Raw genomic sequence first — 16,575 nt, 5'->3', positions numbered from 1 at the left:
CTATGAAGAAGACTTAAATGGACATTAAACACTAAATAAAAGCTACATAGAATGATGCATTCAAAGAAAACATTAGCCTGAGAATAACCTGTAGATGGTTTTTTTTTTTTAAAAGTTTCATTATCTGTTTAAATATTAACAAATAAGTGTAAAGATTTAGCAATTGGAGCTGCCATGTTGTAACTTAGGAGGGTTACCTTCTTAGCTGCGGCTAATTAGGGACAGTTATAAATAGGTCACTAGAGTTTCTAACAGAAACTGAAAAATTCACAAATTCAGAATGGAATTACAGGAAAACAGTACAGAATAAATTATGAAAGTACATTGCAGAGGTTTTTTTTATAGATAAAATATATCATTCTATATTACCATTTCAGTGTATAAAGCAGTGATGGGGAACCTTGGCTCTCTTGAAGTTTCAGAACTACATTACCCATGATGCTTAAGCACTCCGCATTGAGCATCATGTGAATTGTAGTTCTGAAATATCTGGAGGACCAAGATTCCCCATCCCTGCTTTAAAGAGACATAAAACCCAAAATGTTAAAGGGACAGTCAACACCCGATGTAACTTAAAGGGACACTAAACCCAAAATTTTTCTATCCTGATTCAGATAGAGAATACAATTTTAAATAACATTCCAATTTACTTCTATTTAATTTTCTTAATTCTTTAGATATCCTTTTGTTGAAGAAATAGCAATGCACATGGGTGAGCCAATCACATGAGGCATCTATGGGCAGCCACGAATCAGCAACTACTGAGTCTATCTAGATATGCTTTTCAGTAAAGGATATCGCTAGAAAGAAGCAAATTAGTTAATAGAAGTAAACTAGAAAGTTGTTAAAAATTGCATGCTCTTTATAAATTATAAAAGAAAAAATTTGGGTTTAATGTCCCTTTAACTCCATACCTTAGATCAGGAATAGAAGATGCAGCTGCACATGTTAACACTAACGGTATTGGAGTAATCACCCAAAATACAAATGTTTATTCCATGTAGACATGGCCGCTAAACTTCTCCCCCTCCTCCTTCGTTCCCTTCTCTAATATTTTCCCTGCTCGTTCATGTTCGAAAGTGTGACGTTGCTGTTTTGATAATGCGCATACGCATTATCTTCTGCGCGCTCGAAATCGTATTTGCTTCTGGGATTACCTTAGTGGCTAGATTGCGTCGTTCCTAATCCATTGCGCATGCGCGATTCTCCGTGAACGCATGTTAACAATCCAACTGAGGATTTGATTATGATTGGAGGATTCAATTAAAAAGAAAGTAAATATGTAACAGAGGGGGGAATTTGGCGGCCATATCTACATGGAATACACATGTATTTTGGGCGATTATTTCAATACCGTTAGAGCTCATCAACGTGATGCGGTGCATACAATTTTAAGCAACATTCTAATTTACTTCTATTAGTTCATTTGCTTCATTCTTCAGATATCCTTTGTTGAAGAAAAAAACAATGTACATGGGTGAGCCAATCGCACAAGGCATCTATGTGCAGCTACTGCTTATGTAAAACTTTGTGCAACCTTTAGTAGCTTAATTCAAAATCCAAAATATAGGCTTTCAGATTTCAAAGCCAAGTTTAGAAGGGTTCTAATTCTGAAGTATCTTAAAATGTTGAGATGTAACAGTGAAGCACTCCCCATTATTTACCATTAAAGAAAAATAAATCCATACAGGAAAATAAAGTTTAATAATATAGTTTCCATCCATCTCTTAAAAAATGCTTGATGCTCATATACTTTGTTCTGCTTATCTAATAAAGATATAGCAAGAAGATGGGCTGCAAAAATAAAAGCAATCAAGACCATACAGAAAACCTATATTTAAAGTGATGGCTTCAGATATAACCCTCTTAAATACAGAACAGGGAATTATGTTTAGTTTATTTTCTTCGGTTCTTGATGGTTCTTAAATAAACAAAAGACAGTTATACTAGATTCTAGGTATTAACATTAGCCAAGTGGACCTTGGTTTATATACTATAAGCATTAGGCAAATAGTGCTCTATTATCCACCTATGGCTCTTATACTTAAAGGGACATGAAACCCAAAATGTGTGTTTTTTTTTCTTTTCATGATTCAGATAGCATATATCATTTTAAACAACTTTACAAATTACTAATACTATAAAGTTGTATTTGTTGTCTTATTATTAAAAAGCAGGAAAGTAAGATCAGCAGTGTCCACATGTCTGCAGCAGTTATGCAAGAATGTTATACATTTGCAAGTGCACTTTTTTCCTGCCATGTAGTTCTCCAGACGTGTGCACGCTGCCTACCTAGGTATCGGAACAAAGCAAATTTAATAATAGACGTTTTGAAATAATATGCTCTGTCTGGATCACAAAAGAAAAAGTGTGTGTTTACATTAATGACTTACCTCTTGCATGCTAGGCTGTGCAGGTAGGATGCACCACTCAAGACTTGTCTGCACTTTAAAGGGACATAAACCCCACATTTTTCTTTCATTATAGATAGAACATAACATTTTAAACAACTTTTCTAATTTACTTCTATTATCATATTTTCTTTGTTTTCTTGTTTGTTATACTTTTTTGAAAAGCAGAAATGTAAGCTCACATGTAAGTGTGCACGTGTCTGCAGCACTATATGGCAATGTTATACATTAGCAGGAGCACTAGATGGCAGCACTATTTCCTGTAAGGCGGTTTTAGACAAATTTCAATCCGTTTTTCATTTGGGGGTTTATTGCTTATTAACTTGTGGTGCAATCCTTCTAAAGCTTAGTGGGTACACTGTTAAAATTTCAGAAAAATTGAAGCAATTTTAACCTTTTTTTGCAGTTTGTGTATGCCTTTTTTTCTCTTACATGGTATATCCAGTCTACGGATTCATCCTTACTTGTGGGATATTCTCATTCCCTACAGGAAGTGGCAAAGAGAGCACACAGCAGAGCTGTCCATATAGCTTCCCCTCAGGCTCCGCCCCCCCAGTCATTCTCTTTGCCGCTCTAACAAGTAGCATCTCCACGGGAGGGTAAAGTGAATGTGGTGTTAGATTTGTAGTTTTTATTTCTTCAATCAAAAGTTTGTTATTTTAAAATAGTGCCGGTTTGTACTATTTACTCTGTGGCAGAAAGTGATGAAGATTTCTGCTGAGAGGAAAATGATTTTAGCATGTTGTAACTAAAATCCACTGCTGTTCCTACACAGGACTGTTGAGCATCAGAAAACTTCAGTTGGGGGCAACAGTTTGCAGGCTTAACTGCTTTGAGGTATGTTTCAGTCATTTTTTCTAGTCAAGACTTAGTAATGCTAGAAGACTGACAAGAATTCCCATGTGGGAAAGGTAAGCCATATAAGACTTAGTATAGAAGGAAGGCTTATTTGAAAGGGCTCAAACACTGGTGGACACTGTTAAGGGGCAATCGATTATTTTTTTACAAAAATCTGATATTTATACAAGTTTATATTACATTTGAAACACTTTTTTGGGGTTTATTCCTCATGGCACCTATTTAGACACCTATTTTGGCTTGGGAAGGCCCCACATCCCCAGAGTGAAGAGGGAGGGGGCCTGAAATTCGCGCCTCAGTTGCGCAGTTGATTTTACAGACAGCTTCATGCAGCTCCATGTGAAGAGTCCAGAGATTACTTGAGGACTTCAGAGAGGCTTATTTTTGATTAAAACTAATCCCCAAGGAAGGTAGGGCCACAGCAGAGGCATGGTGCTAGCTTTAATTTGCTCCGGTTTGGGCAGTAAGGGGTTAATTGACTTGAAATTTGCTGTGCAATCATTTCAAAGCATTAGGATCATATGGTGAAAATTTCATAAAGATTGGATGATTTTTGGAGATTTAGTAAAAAAGTGTGCGCTTTTTATTATTTAAAGTACCGTTTTTTCAAAAATTTTATTTTACTGTATTTGAGTGCTGTCTAAGTCTGTTTAACATGTCTGAGCCTACTGATAGACCTTGTTCTATGTGTTTAAAAGCCATGGCGGTACCCCCTTTACATTTGTGTTTAAAGTGTGCTAAGGTATCTAAACATTTTAAAGACCATGCAGTGACAGTTAAAAATGTAGCCCAAGATGATTCTTTAACGGAAGGTAACGAGGATAGTTCTCCTTCCTCTCCCCATGAGTCAACACCAGTTACGCCCGCGCAAGCGATGCCTAGTACCTCTAGCGCATTGGCCCCTATTACCTTACAACAATTAGCAGCAGTCATGGATAATTCCCTTGCGGCATTTCTATCCAAACTGCCAGTTTTTCCTAAAAAGCGTGATAGCTCAGTTTTAAGAACAGAGGATGAGCAATCAGAAGCTTTGGATGATTTATCCGTTGTACCCTCACAACACTCTGAAGTGGCAGTGAGGGATGTGCTGTCCGAGGGAGAAATTTCTGACACAGGAAAGGTTTCTCAGCGGGCAGAATCAGATTCCTTAGCGTTTAAATTTAAGCTGGAACACCTCCGCGTACTGCTTAAGGAGGTTTTAGCTACTCTGGATGATTGCGACCCCATGGTGGTCCCAGAAAAATTGTGTAAAATGGACAAGTTTCTAGAAGTCCCTGTATACAGTGATGCGTTTCCGATCCCGAAGAGGGTGGCGGATATTGTGACTAGGGAGTGGGAGAGACCAGGTGTACCATTTGTCCCCCCCCTATCTTTAAGAAAATGTTCCCCATAAATGACCCCAGGTGGGACGCGTGGCAGACGGTCCCTAAGGTAGAGGGAGCGGTTTCAACACTAGCCAAACGCACAACCATACCAATAGAAGACAATTGTGCTTTCAAAGATCCTATGGATATAAAATTAGGTTTACTAAAGAAAATATTTGTTCAACAAGGTTTCCTTCTTCAACCGATTGCCTGTAACTACTGCAGCGGCTTTCTGGTTTGAGGCACTGGAGGAGTCGCTCCAGAGAGAGACTTCATATGACAAAGTCATGGATAGAATTCATGCTTTAAAGCTGGCTAATTCCTTTATCACAGATGACGCTTTCCAATTAGCTAAGTTAGCGGCGAAAACTTCTGGTTTTGCCATTATGGCGCGGAGAGCGCTTTGGCTCAAATCGTGATCGGCTGACGTGTCGTCCAAAACAAAACTATTAAATATTCCTTTCAAGGGAAAGACCCTATTCGGCCTAGAGTTGAAAGAAATTATTTCGGATATCACTGGGGGAAAGGGCCATGCTTTCCACAAGATAGACCGTTTAAGGCCAAAAACAAGGCTAATTTTCGCTCCTTTTGCAACTTCAGGAGCGGACCTGCTTCAACCTCTGCAACCGCAAAGCAGGAGGGTAACGCTTCCCAGCCCAAAGCAACCTGGAAGCCTTTGCAGGGCTGGAACAAGGGTAAGCAGGCCAAGAAGCCTGCGGCTGCTACCAAGACAGCATGAAGGGGTAGCCCCCGATCCGGGACCGGATCTGGTAGGGGGCAGACTTTCTCTCTTTGCTCAGGCTTGGGCTAGAGATGTTCCAGATCCCTGGGCATTAGAAATTGTTGCTCAGGGGTATCTTCTAGAATTCAAGGACTCTCCTCCAAGGGGAAGGTTCCACATTTCTCGTTTGTCTTCAATACAAACAAAGAAACAGGCGTTCTTACGCTGTGTAGAAGATCTTCTAAAAATGGGAGTGATACACTCAGTTCCAATTGCAGAACAAGGACTGGGATTTTACTCAAACCTGTTTGTAGTTCCCAAAAAGGAAGGAACTTTCAGGCCAATCCTGGATCTAAAAATTCTAAACAAATTCCTCAGAGTTCCATCTTTCAAGATGGAAACCATTCGGACAATCTTACCGATGATCCAGGAAGGTCAATATATGACTACCGTGGATCTAAAGGATGCGTACCTACATATTCCTATCCACAAAGATCATCATCAGTTCCTAAGGTTCGCCTTTCTGGACACGCATTACCAGTTCGTGGCCCTTCCTTTTGGGTTGGCCACCGCTCCCAGAATTTTCACAAAGGTGCTAGGGTCCCTTCTAGCGGTACTAAGACCGCGGGGCATTGCAGTAGCACCTTACCTAGACGACATCTTAATACAGGCGTCGTCTTTTCACAGAGCCAAGGCTCATACGGACATTGTTCTGGCCTTTCTAAGGTCTCACGGGTGGAAGGTGAACGTAGAAAAAAATTCTCTGTCCCCGCTCACAAGGGTTCCCTTCCTGGGAACACTAATAGACTCGGTAGAAATGAAAATATTTCTGACAGAGGTCAGGAAGTCAAAGCTTTTAACTACTTGCCGAGTTCTTCATTCCATTCCTCGGCCATCTGTGACTCAGTGCATGCAGGTAATCGGATTAATGGTTGCGGCAATGGACGTTGTCCCTTTTGCCCAAATTCATCTCAGACCACTACAACTGTGCATGCTCAAACAGTGGAATGGGGATTATGCTGATTTGTCTCCTCAAATACAAATGGACCAGAAAACCAGAGACTTTCTTCTTTGGTGGTTGTCTCAGGATCACCTGTCTCAGGGAATGTGCTTCCGCAGACCGGAGTGGATCATTGTCACGACCGATGCCAGTCTGTTAGGCTGGGGTGCGGTCTGGGACTCCCTGAAAGCTCAGGGCCTATGGTCTCGGGAAGAATCTCTTCTCCCGATAAACATTTTGGAACTGAGAGCGATATTCGATACGCTCCAGGCATGGCCTCAACTAGCGGAGGCCAAATTCGTCAGATTTCAGTCGGACAACATCACGACTGTAGCGTACATCAATCATCAGGGAGGAACAAAGAGTTCCCTAGCGATGAAGGAAGTAACCAAGATCATCAAATGGGTGGAGGATCACTCCTGCCACCTATCTGCTATTCACATCTCAGGAGTAGACAACTGGGAGGCGGATTTTCTGAGTTGTCAGACTTTTCACCCGGGGGAGTGGGAACTCCACCCGGAGGTTTTTGCTCAGCTGACCCAGCTATGGGGCATTCCGGAATTGGATCTGATGGCGTCCCGTCGGAACACCAAACTTCCCCTTTACGGATCCAGGTCCAGGGATCCCAAGGCGGCATTGATAGATGCTCTAGTAGCGCCTTGGTCCTTCAGTCTAGCTTATGTCTTTCCACCGTTTCCTCTTCTCCCTCGGCTAGTAGCCAGAATCAAACAGGAGAAGGCTTCGGTAATTCTGATAGCGCCTGCGTGGCCACGCAGGACTTGGTATGCAGACCTAGTGGACATGTCATCGGTTCCACCATGGAAACTGCCATTGAGGCAGGATCTTCTAATACAGGGTCCATTCAAGCATCCAAATCTAGTTTCTCTGCAACTGACTGCTTGGAGATTGAACGCTTAATTCTAGCTAAGCGTGGGTTCTCTGAATCAGTTATAGATACTCTGATCCAGGCCAGAAAGCCTGTCACCAGGAAAATTTACCATAAGATATGGCGGAAATATCTTGGTTTGTGTGAATCCAATGGTTACTCGTGGAGTAAAATTAGGATTCCAAGGATATTGTCTTTTCTCCAAGAAGGATTGGAGAAAGGATTGTCAGCTAGTTCCTTAAAGGGACAGATATCTGCTCTGTCTATCCTGTTACATAAGTGTCTGGCAGCAGTACCAGACGTTCAGGCGTTTGCACAGGCTCTAGTTAGAATCAAGCCTGTCTATAAACCTGTGGCTCCTCCATGGAGTCTAAATTTAGTTCTTTCAGTTCTTCAAGGGGTTCCGTTTGAACCCTTACATTCCATAGATATTGTTATTATCTTGGAAAGTTTTGATTTTGGTAGCTATTTCTTCTGCTTGAAGAGTTTCAGAATTGTCTGCTTTGCAGTGTAATTCACCCTATCTGGTGTTCCATGCAGATAAGGTTGTTTTGCGTACCAAACCTGGTTTCCTTCCAAAAGTGGTTTCTAATAAGAATTTTAACCAGGAAATCATTGTTCCTTCTCTGTGCCCTAATCCAGTTTCTAAGAAGGAACGACTGTTACACAATCTTGATGTGGTTCGTGCTTTAAAATTCTATTTAAATGCAACTAAAGATTTCAGACAAACATCATCCTTGTTTGTTGTCTATTCTGGTAAGTGGAGAGGTCAGAAAGCGACTGCTTCCTCTCTTTCCTTCTGGCTGAAAAGCATCATCCGATTGGCTTATGAGACTGCTGGACAGCAGCCTCCTGAACGAATTACAGCTCATTCCACCAGAGCTGTGGCTTCCACATGGGCTTTCAAGAATGAGGCTTCTGTTGAACAGATTTGTAAGGCAGCGACTTGGTCTTCACTGCATAATTTTGCCAAATTTTACAAATTCGATACTTTTGCTTCTTCGGAGGCTATTTTTGGGAGAAAGGTTTTGCAAGCAGTGGTGCCTTCCGTTTAGGTTACCTGACTTGTTCCCTCCCTTCATCCGTGTCCTAAAGCTTTGGTATTGGTATCCCACAAGTAAGGATGAATCCGTGGACTGGATACACCATGTAAGAGAAAACAGAATTTATGCTTACCTGATAAATTACTTTCTCTTACGGTGTATCCAGTCCACGGCCCGCCCTGGCAATTAGGTCAGGTTCAAATTTATTTTTGTAAAACTACAGTCACCACTGCACCCTATGGTTTCTCCTTTTTCTCCTAACCGTCGGTCGAATGACTGGGGGGGCGGAGCCTGAGGGGGAGCTATATGGACAGCTCTGCTGTGTGCTCTCTTTGCCACTTCCTGTAGGGAATGAGAATATCCCAAAAGTAAGGATGAATCCGTGGACTGGATACACCGTAAGAGAGAGTAATTTATCAGGTAAGCATAAATTCTGTTTTCTCTTAAAGGTACAGTACCGTTTTTGCAAATTGTGTTTTTTTTCATTAAATAATGTGTTTTCCAAGCTTGCTTGCTTTATTACTAGTCTGTTAAACATGTCTGACACTGAGGAAACTCATTGTTCAATTTATTTAGAAGCCATTGTGGAACCCCCTCTTAGAATGTGTCCCACTTGTATTGATATGTCTATAAATTGCAAACAGCATATTTTGACTTATAAAAGTTTGGCATTAGATTATTCTCAGACAGAAGGATATCAGGTTTTGCCATCTAGTTCTCCCCAAGTGTCACAACCAGTAACGCCCGCACAAGCGACGCCAAGTACTTCTAGTGCGTCTAATTCTTTCACCTTGCAAGATATGGCTTCAGTTATGAATACTACCCTCACAGAGGTTTTATCTAAGCTGCCTGGGTTGCAAGAGAAGCGCAGTAGCTCTGGGTTAAGAACAAATGCTGAGCCTTTTGACGCTTTAGTAGCACTGCAGTAGGGATGAGGGATTTGCTGTCTGAGGGAGAGATTTCTGATTCAGGAAAGATGTTCTCTCAGACAGATTCAGATATGACGGCATTTAAATTTAAGCTAGAGCACCTCGGCTTATTGCTCAGGGAGGTTTTAGCGACTCTGGATGATTGTGACCCTATTGTAGTTCCAGAGAAATTGTGTAAAATGGACAAATATTTAGAGGTTCCTGTTTACACTGATGTGTTTCCGGTCCCTAAGAGGATTTCGGACATTGTTACTAAGGAGTGGGATAAACCAGGTATTCCGTTCTCTCCCTCTCCTGTTTTTAAGAAAAGGTTCCCATTTCTGACACCATAAAGCACTCATGGCAGACGGTCCCTAAGGTGGAGGGAGCTATTTCTACCCTGGCTAAGCGTACAACTATACCTATTGAAGACAGTTGTGCTTTCATTGATGCTATGGATAAAAAATTAGAGGGTCTCCTAAAGAAAATTTTTGTTCATCAAGGTTTTCTTCTTCAACCTATAGCATGCATTGTTCCTGTAACCACTGCAGCTGCCTTTTGGTTTGAGGCTCTAGAAGAGGCTCTTCAAATGGAGACCCCACTAGATGATATTTTGGACAGAATTAAGGCTCTTAAGTTGGCTAATTCTTTTCTTACAGACACCGCTTTTCATCTTGCTAAATTAGCGGCTAAGAATTCAGGTTTTGCCATTTTAGCGCATAGAGCGTTATGGCTTAAGTCCTGGTCAGCTGATGTGTCATCTAACTCTAAGCTTTTGTCCATCCCTTTCAAAGGTAAGACCCTATTCGGGCCTGCATTGAAAGAGATCATTTCAGACATTACTGGAGGGAAGGGTCATACCCTCCCTCAGGATAAGTCAAATAAGACAAGGACCAAACAAAATAATTTTCTTTCCTTTCGAAACTTCAAGAGTGGTCCCTCTACCTCTTCCCCTGCTGCAAAGCAAGAGGGGGACTTTGCTCAAGCCAACCTGGAGACCTAATCAGGCTTGGAACAAGGGTAAACAGGCCAAAAAGCCTGCTGCTGCCACTAAGTCAGCATGAAGGGGTAGCCCCCGATCCGGGACCGGATCTAGTAGGGGGCAGACTCTCTGTCTTTGCTCAGGCCTGGGCAAGAGACGTTCAGGATTCCTGGGCAGTAGAAATTGTAACCCAGGGATACCTTCTAGATTTCAAGGATTCCCCTCCATGGGGGAGGTTCCATCTTTCTCAATTGTCTGTAAACCCGACAAAAAGAGAGGCATTCTTACGCTGTGTAGAAGACCTTTTTACCATGGGAGGGATCTGCCCAGTTCCAAAAGCAGAACAGGGGCAGGGGTTCTACTCCAATCTGTTTATAGTTCCCAAAAAGGAAGGAACCTTCAGACCAATTCTGGATCTCAAGAACCTAAACCAATTCCTAAGAGTTCAATATTTCAAGATGGAGACCATTCGGACTATCTTACCATTGATCCAGGAGGGTCAATATATGACCACCATGGATGCGTATCTGCACATTCTTATCCACAAAGATCACCAGTTCCTCAGGTTCGCCTTTCTGGGCAAGCATTATCAGTTTGTGGCTCTTCCTTTCGGGTTGGCCACGGCGCCGCAAATCTTTCACGAAGGTGCTAGGGTCCCTTCTGGCGGTTCTAAGGCCACGGGGCATAGAAGTGGCGCCTTATCTAGACGACATTCTAATTCAAGCATCGTCCTTCCAACTAGCCATGTCTCACATGGACTTAGTGTTGGCCTTTCTAAGGTCTCACGGGTGGAAAGTGAACGTAAAAAAGAGTTTTCTTTCCCCCCTCACAAGAGTTTCATTTCTAGGGACTCTGATAGACTCGGTGGACATGAACATATTTCTGACGGAGGTCAGGAAATCAAAGATTTTGTCCACCTGCCGAGCTCTTTATTCCATTCCTCGGCCGTCAGTGGCTCAGTGTATGGAGGTAATCGGACGAATGGTAGCAGCAATGGACATAGTTCCGCTTGCTTGCTTGCATCTCAGACCACTGCAACTATGCATGCTCAATCAGTGGAATGGGGATTATGTGGATTTATCTCCTCAGATAAATCTGGATCAAGAGACCAGAGACTCTCTTTTTTGGTGGTTGTCACAGGATCATCTGTCCCAGGGAATGTGTTTCCGCAGGCCAGAATGGGTTATAGTGACGACAGACGACAGTCTTCTGGGCTGGGGTGCTGTCTGGAATTCCCTGAAAGCTCAGGGTTTGTGGACTCGGGAGGAGGCTCTCCTACCGATTAAATATTCTGGAATTAAGAGCGATATTCAATGCTTTCCAGGCATGGCCTCAGCTGGCTTCGGCCAGATTCATCAGGTTTCAGTCGGACAACATCACGACTGTGGCTTATATCAATCATCAGGGCGGAACAAAGAGTTCCTTAGTGATGATGGAGGTCTCAAGGATAATCCAATGGGCAGAGGCTGACTCTTGCCATCTGTCAGCGATCTATATCCCAGGTGTAGAGAACTGGGAGGTAGATTTTCTAAGTCGTCAGACTTTTCATCCGGGGGAGTGGGAACTCCATCCGGAGGTGTTTGCTCAGCTGGTTCGGCTATGGGGCACACCAGAGTTGGATCTGATGGCGTCTCGTCAGAACGCCAAACTTCCTCGTTATGGCTCCAGGTCAAGGGATCCTCAGGCTGTACTGATAGATGCTCTAGCAGTACCCTGGTCGTTCAACCTGGCTTATGTGTTTCCACCTTTCCCTCTCCTTCCACGTCTGATTGCCAGAATCAAACAGGAGAGAGCATCAGTGATTTTGATAGCGCTTGCGTGGCCACGCAGGACTTGGTATGCAGACCTGGTGGACATGTCATCCCTTCCACCATGGTCTCTACCATTGAGACAGGACCTTCTGATTTAAGGTCCATTCAAGCATCCAAATCTAATTTCTCTGCAACTGACTGCTTGGAGATTGAACGCTTGATTCTATCAAAGCAAGGTTTCTCTGAGTCAGTCATAAATACCTTGATTCAGGCTCAAAAGCCTGTTACCAGGAAAATTTATCATAAGATATGACATAAATATATTTTTTGGTGCGAATCCAAAGGCTTCTCCTGGAGTAAAATCAGGATTCCTAGGATTTTGTCTTCTCTCCAAGAGGGATTGGAGATAGGATTATCAGCTAGTTCCCTAAAGGGACAGATATCTGCTCTGTCTATTTTGTTGCACAAGCGTCTGGGAGATGTTCCAGACGTTCGGGCTTTTTGTCAGGCTTTAGTTAGAATTAAGCCTGTGTTTAAACCTGTTGCTCCGCCATGGAGTCTAAATTTAGTTCTTAGAGTTCTTCAGGGGGTTCCGTTTGAACCCATGCATTCCATAGATATTAAGCTTTTATCTTGGAAAGTTTTGTTCCTAATTGCTATCTCTTCAGCTCGAAGAGTTTCTGAACTATCTGCATTACAATGTGACTCTCCTTATCTTGTGTTCTATGCTGATAAGGTGGTTTTGCGTACCAAGCCTGGGTTCCTACCTAAGGTTGTTACTAACAGGAATATCAATCAAGAAATTGTTGTTCCTTCTCTGTGTCCTAATCCTTCTTGTAAGAAGGAACGTCTGTTGCACAACTTGGACGTGGTTCGTGCTTTGAAATTTTATTTGCAGGCAACCAAAGATTTTCGTCAAACATCTTCTTTGTTTGTTGTCTATTCTGGAAAGCGTAGGGGTCAAAAGGCTATGGCGACTTCTCTTTCCTTTTGGCTGAAAAGCATCATCCGTTTGGCTTATGAGACTGCTGGACAGCAGCCTCCTGAAAGGATTACAGCTCATTCTACTAGAGCGGTAGCTTCCACATGGGCTTTTAAAAATGATGCTTCTGTTGAACAGATTTGTAAGGCTGCGAGTTGGTCTTCGCTTCATACCTTTTCAAAATTTTACAAATTTGATACTTTTGCTTCTTCTGAGGCTATTTTTGGGAGAAAGGTTTTGCAAGCAGTGGTGCCTTCCGTTTAGGTTCCTGTCTTGTCCCTCCCTTCATCTGTGTCCTAAAGCTTTGGTATTGGCATCCCACAAGTTAGGATGAATCCGTGGACTCTGTACATCATGCAAAAGAAAACAAAATTTATGCTTACCTGATAAATTTCTTTCTTTTGCGATGTACCGAGTCCACGGCCCGCCCTGTCTATTCAAGACAGATAGTATTTTTTTTTTAATGTAAACTTCAGTCACCTCTGCACCTTATAGTTTCTCCTTTTCTTCCTTGGCCTTCGGTCGAATGACTGGGGGGTGGAGTTAAGGGGGAAGCTATATAGAAAGCTCTGCTGTGGTGCTCTTTGCTACTTCCTTTCAGGAAGGACAATATCCCACAAGTTAGGATGAATCCGTGGACTCGGTACATCGCAAAAGAAAGAAATTTATCAGGTAAGCATAAATTTTGTTATTTACACTGTACGGTAGTCTAATAAGTGTGCAATAGCATATCTTTAAAAAATTATGTACATACCTTAATTTAAAAAATGCTTTAGTAAGGTGCTTCTTTTTCTTTCTATTGTATACAAACCCCTCAATAACACTGCACCATCATACATCCCTTGTCTTCGACTACTTTTTTCTTTCCTAAGATATGGTGAGTACAGAGCTTGAGTAATTACTGTTGGGAATATCACTCCTGGCCAGCAGGAGGAGGCAAAGAACACCACAGTTAAACTGCTAAGTATCGCTCCCTTACCCACAACCCCCAGTCATTCTCTTTGCCTTGAGTGCAGGAAGGAGGTGAAGTTTAGGTGTGTGAAGAAAAATTTTCATTTAATCTACAAGTAAGTTTTATGGTATAGCTGTATTCCACGTCATTTCTTGCAGTCGGATAGTGGTGGCTTTAAAGCAGTTAGGAACTTGTAAAGAGGTTCTTACTGAGTTTTCCTAACAATTGCTGCCCTAGTTTAGAAAGCCAGAGTTGGCTACTCTGTTCTTTCTTTTTCAAAGGTCTCTGTGAAGAACTGTGTCTTCTCATACCTTGTAACTGTCTACATGCCGGACAGCGGAGCAGGTAAGTGCTTTTTCTTCCAGTTGGGGAGACCATGCACTTAACAAATTAAAAAACACTACTTTTTTTATTGGGACATAGATAATCCTGTTGTATGGATTACACTGGGGCATGAAGCAGTCACAGTAGCATGTGTGAGACTAACATTTAAACTCTTTTAAAAAGAAAGGGTAAAATGTTTTTATTAGGCTTTATTTTCTGGCACATATTTACTTGATAAACAATTTAAGTTTAAACTGAAAGTAAGGCTGAATTTTCTATTGCAGCAGCTTATTTATTTCCCCTTTGCTTTAAAATAAAACGATGCAGCATTTTAAACTGTCCAGTTTGAAAAAATGGTTATTTCTGGTACTCAGTTTACCAGGAAGCTATTTTTAGTGCCTCTCTTTGTTGCAGCAGTAATTTGAACTCGACAGTTACGGTCACATGACCGGCTTTATTTCATAACGTTTCTTAGGAAAAAGTTGTTTTTCTCCATTTCTGGGTGATCCGGTCTTAATTGGTAGAGTTAAGTTACCTCAGTAATTGAGGTGTGGGATTGCCTCAGGGGTATTTTAGAAGTTTATTTGATGTTTATTAAATGTTTTTTCTTAACTTTTCTCACATCATTTTAGCTGGGGATTGATCTAATTTGGGATACAATTTAAAGTGTATTTTTCCTAAGCTTATTTTAATTGAATATTAAAATCTTTGAAACTTATAGAAAGTGAAAAGGGTACATAATGCACTCCTTAAATTCAAGCAATTACTCTATTACCAGGGCAATAGGGCTTCCACCCTATTAGCACACAAATTTAGAGAATTATGAGCGGCATCTAAAATTCAAACCATTGATAGGGATGATATCCATGTTACAGTCCCAAAAGACATAGGAGATGCATTTGCCCAGTACTACTCCAAACTATACAATTTTCAAGACTCAGAGGTACACCCCAGACCCTCAATTGACAAAATACAAGTGTTCCTACAAAAATTAAATCAATAGGGATGCCCAAAATAAATTGATGACTCCCTTTACCATTAAAGAGCTAGTTGATGCAATTAAACAACTTAAAAACAATAAAGCACCAGGGCCAGATGGCTTTACACCATTATTTTATAAAACCTTCCGAGACTTAATTTCCCCGCTCCTGATTAATGTATATGTGGACGCTAGACAACAGGGCAACTTTCGCAGAGAACTTCTGGAAGCGTCAATTCTGACGATCCCTAAGCTTGACAAAGACCCCACACAATGTGGAAGCTACCACACAATATCCCTCATCAATACCGATATAAAGCTATATGCCAAACTATGGGCCAATAGACTCCGCACTATACTCCCTTCCGTTTTGTATTCAGATCAGGTGGGTTTTACATGGGCAAGAGAAGGGCCAGATAATACCCGTAGAGTATTAAATATCCTAGCAGAGACAGATAGACTTTGCTCTCCCATGTTGGCCCTGTCCCTTGATGTAGAAAAGGCATTTGACAGGGTCAACTGGGTTTACCTTTGCAAGACGCTCTCCCAATTTGGCTTCCCCAAGGATATCATAACAGCAATACAAGAGCTATATTCTGGTCCCCACGCAAGAGTGACAAGTCTTTGATTTTGCTTAGAGGAGTTCCAGATAATTACCAGCAGAAGGCAAGGGTGCCCACTATCCCCATTAATTTTCACACTTGCAATAGAACAATTAGCTCAGGCCATCAGAACTACAGACAACATTATAAAGGGGTTAAATTAAGTAATCGTTCAGACAAAATTGCTCTGTTCGCTGACGACATAACGTTATTTCTTTCAAACCCCATAGACTCACAGTTTGATCTCATCACACAATTTGGTAAACGTAGTCACTATAAAATCAACTTCCAAAAAACCAAAGCCCCTCCCTATTCACATTCCTTACTTTGAATTGGATATTTTACAATTTATATATCAATTTAAGTGGTCAAACGATACACTAAAACACCTGGGTATATTTATATGCCCAGACCAAAATACAGTCAATAAAAACCATGAAATCTTGCTGCAAGAGATTCAGCAGTTTTTACATTCTTGGAACTTCCACGCAGTCTCCTGGTTTGGCCGCATAAGGTCGGTTAAGATGACAATACTGCCCAAAATACTCTGTGTTTAGATGTCTTCCTATCAATCTCCCTATAGAACTTTTAGATGGATTTAATGCCTTAATCATGCAATATATTTGGCAAAATAAAAAGCCAAGAATAACTAAAAAGATACTCCACAGAGGGGGGCGGAGCTTGGCCGTTCAGAGAAATGACACATAAGAGAACAACTCCTAGACCCACGCATGTTAAACCCAACAGCTATCAATGACCTAAGCCCAAACTAATACCTCATATACAGGCGGACATCTGCCAGATCCCGGTAA

The sequence above is a fragment of the Bombina bombina genome, chromosome 6 (genome assembly GCF_027579735.1).
Source record: "Bombina bombina isolate aBomBom1 chromosome 6, aBomBom1.pri, whole genome shotgun sequence".
NCBI lineage: Eukaryota > Metazoa > Chordata > Amphibia > Anura > Bombinatoridae > Bombina > Bombina bombina.
Note: the sequence above shows the minus strand (reverse complement) of the source record.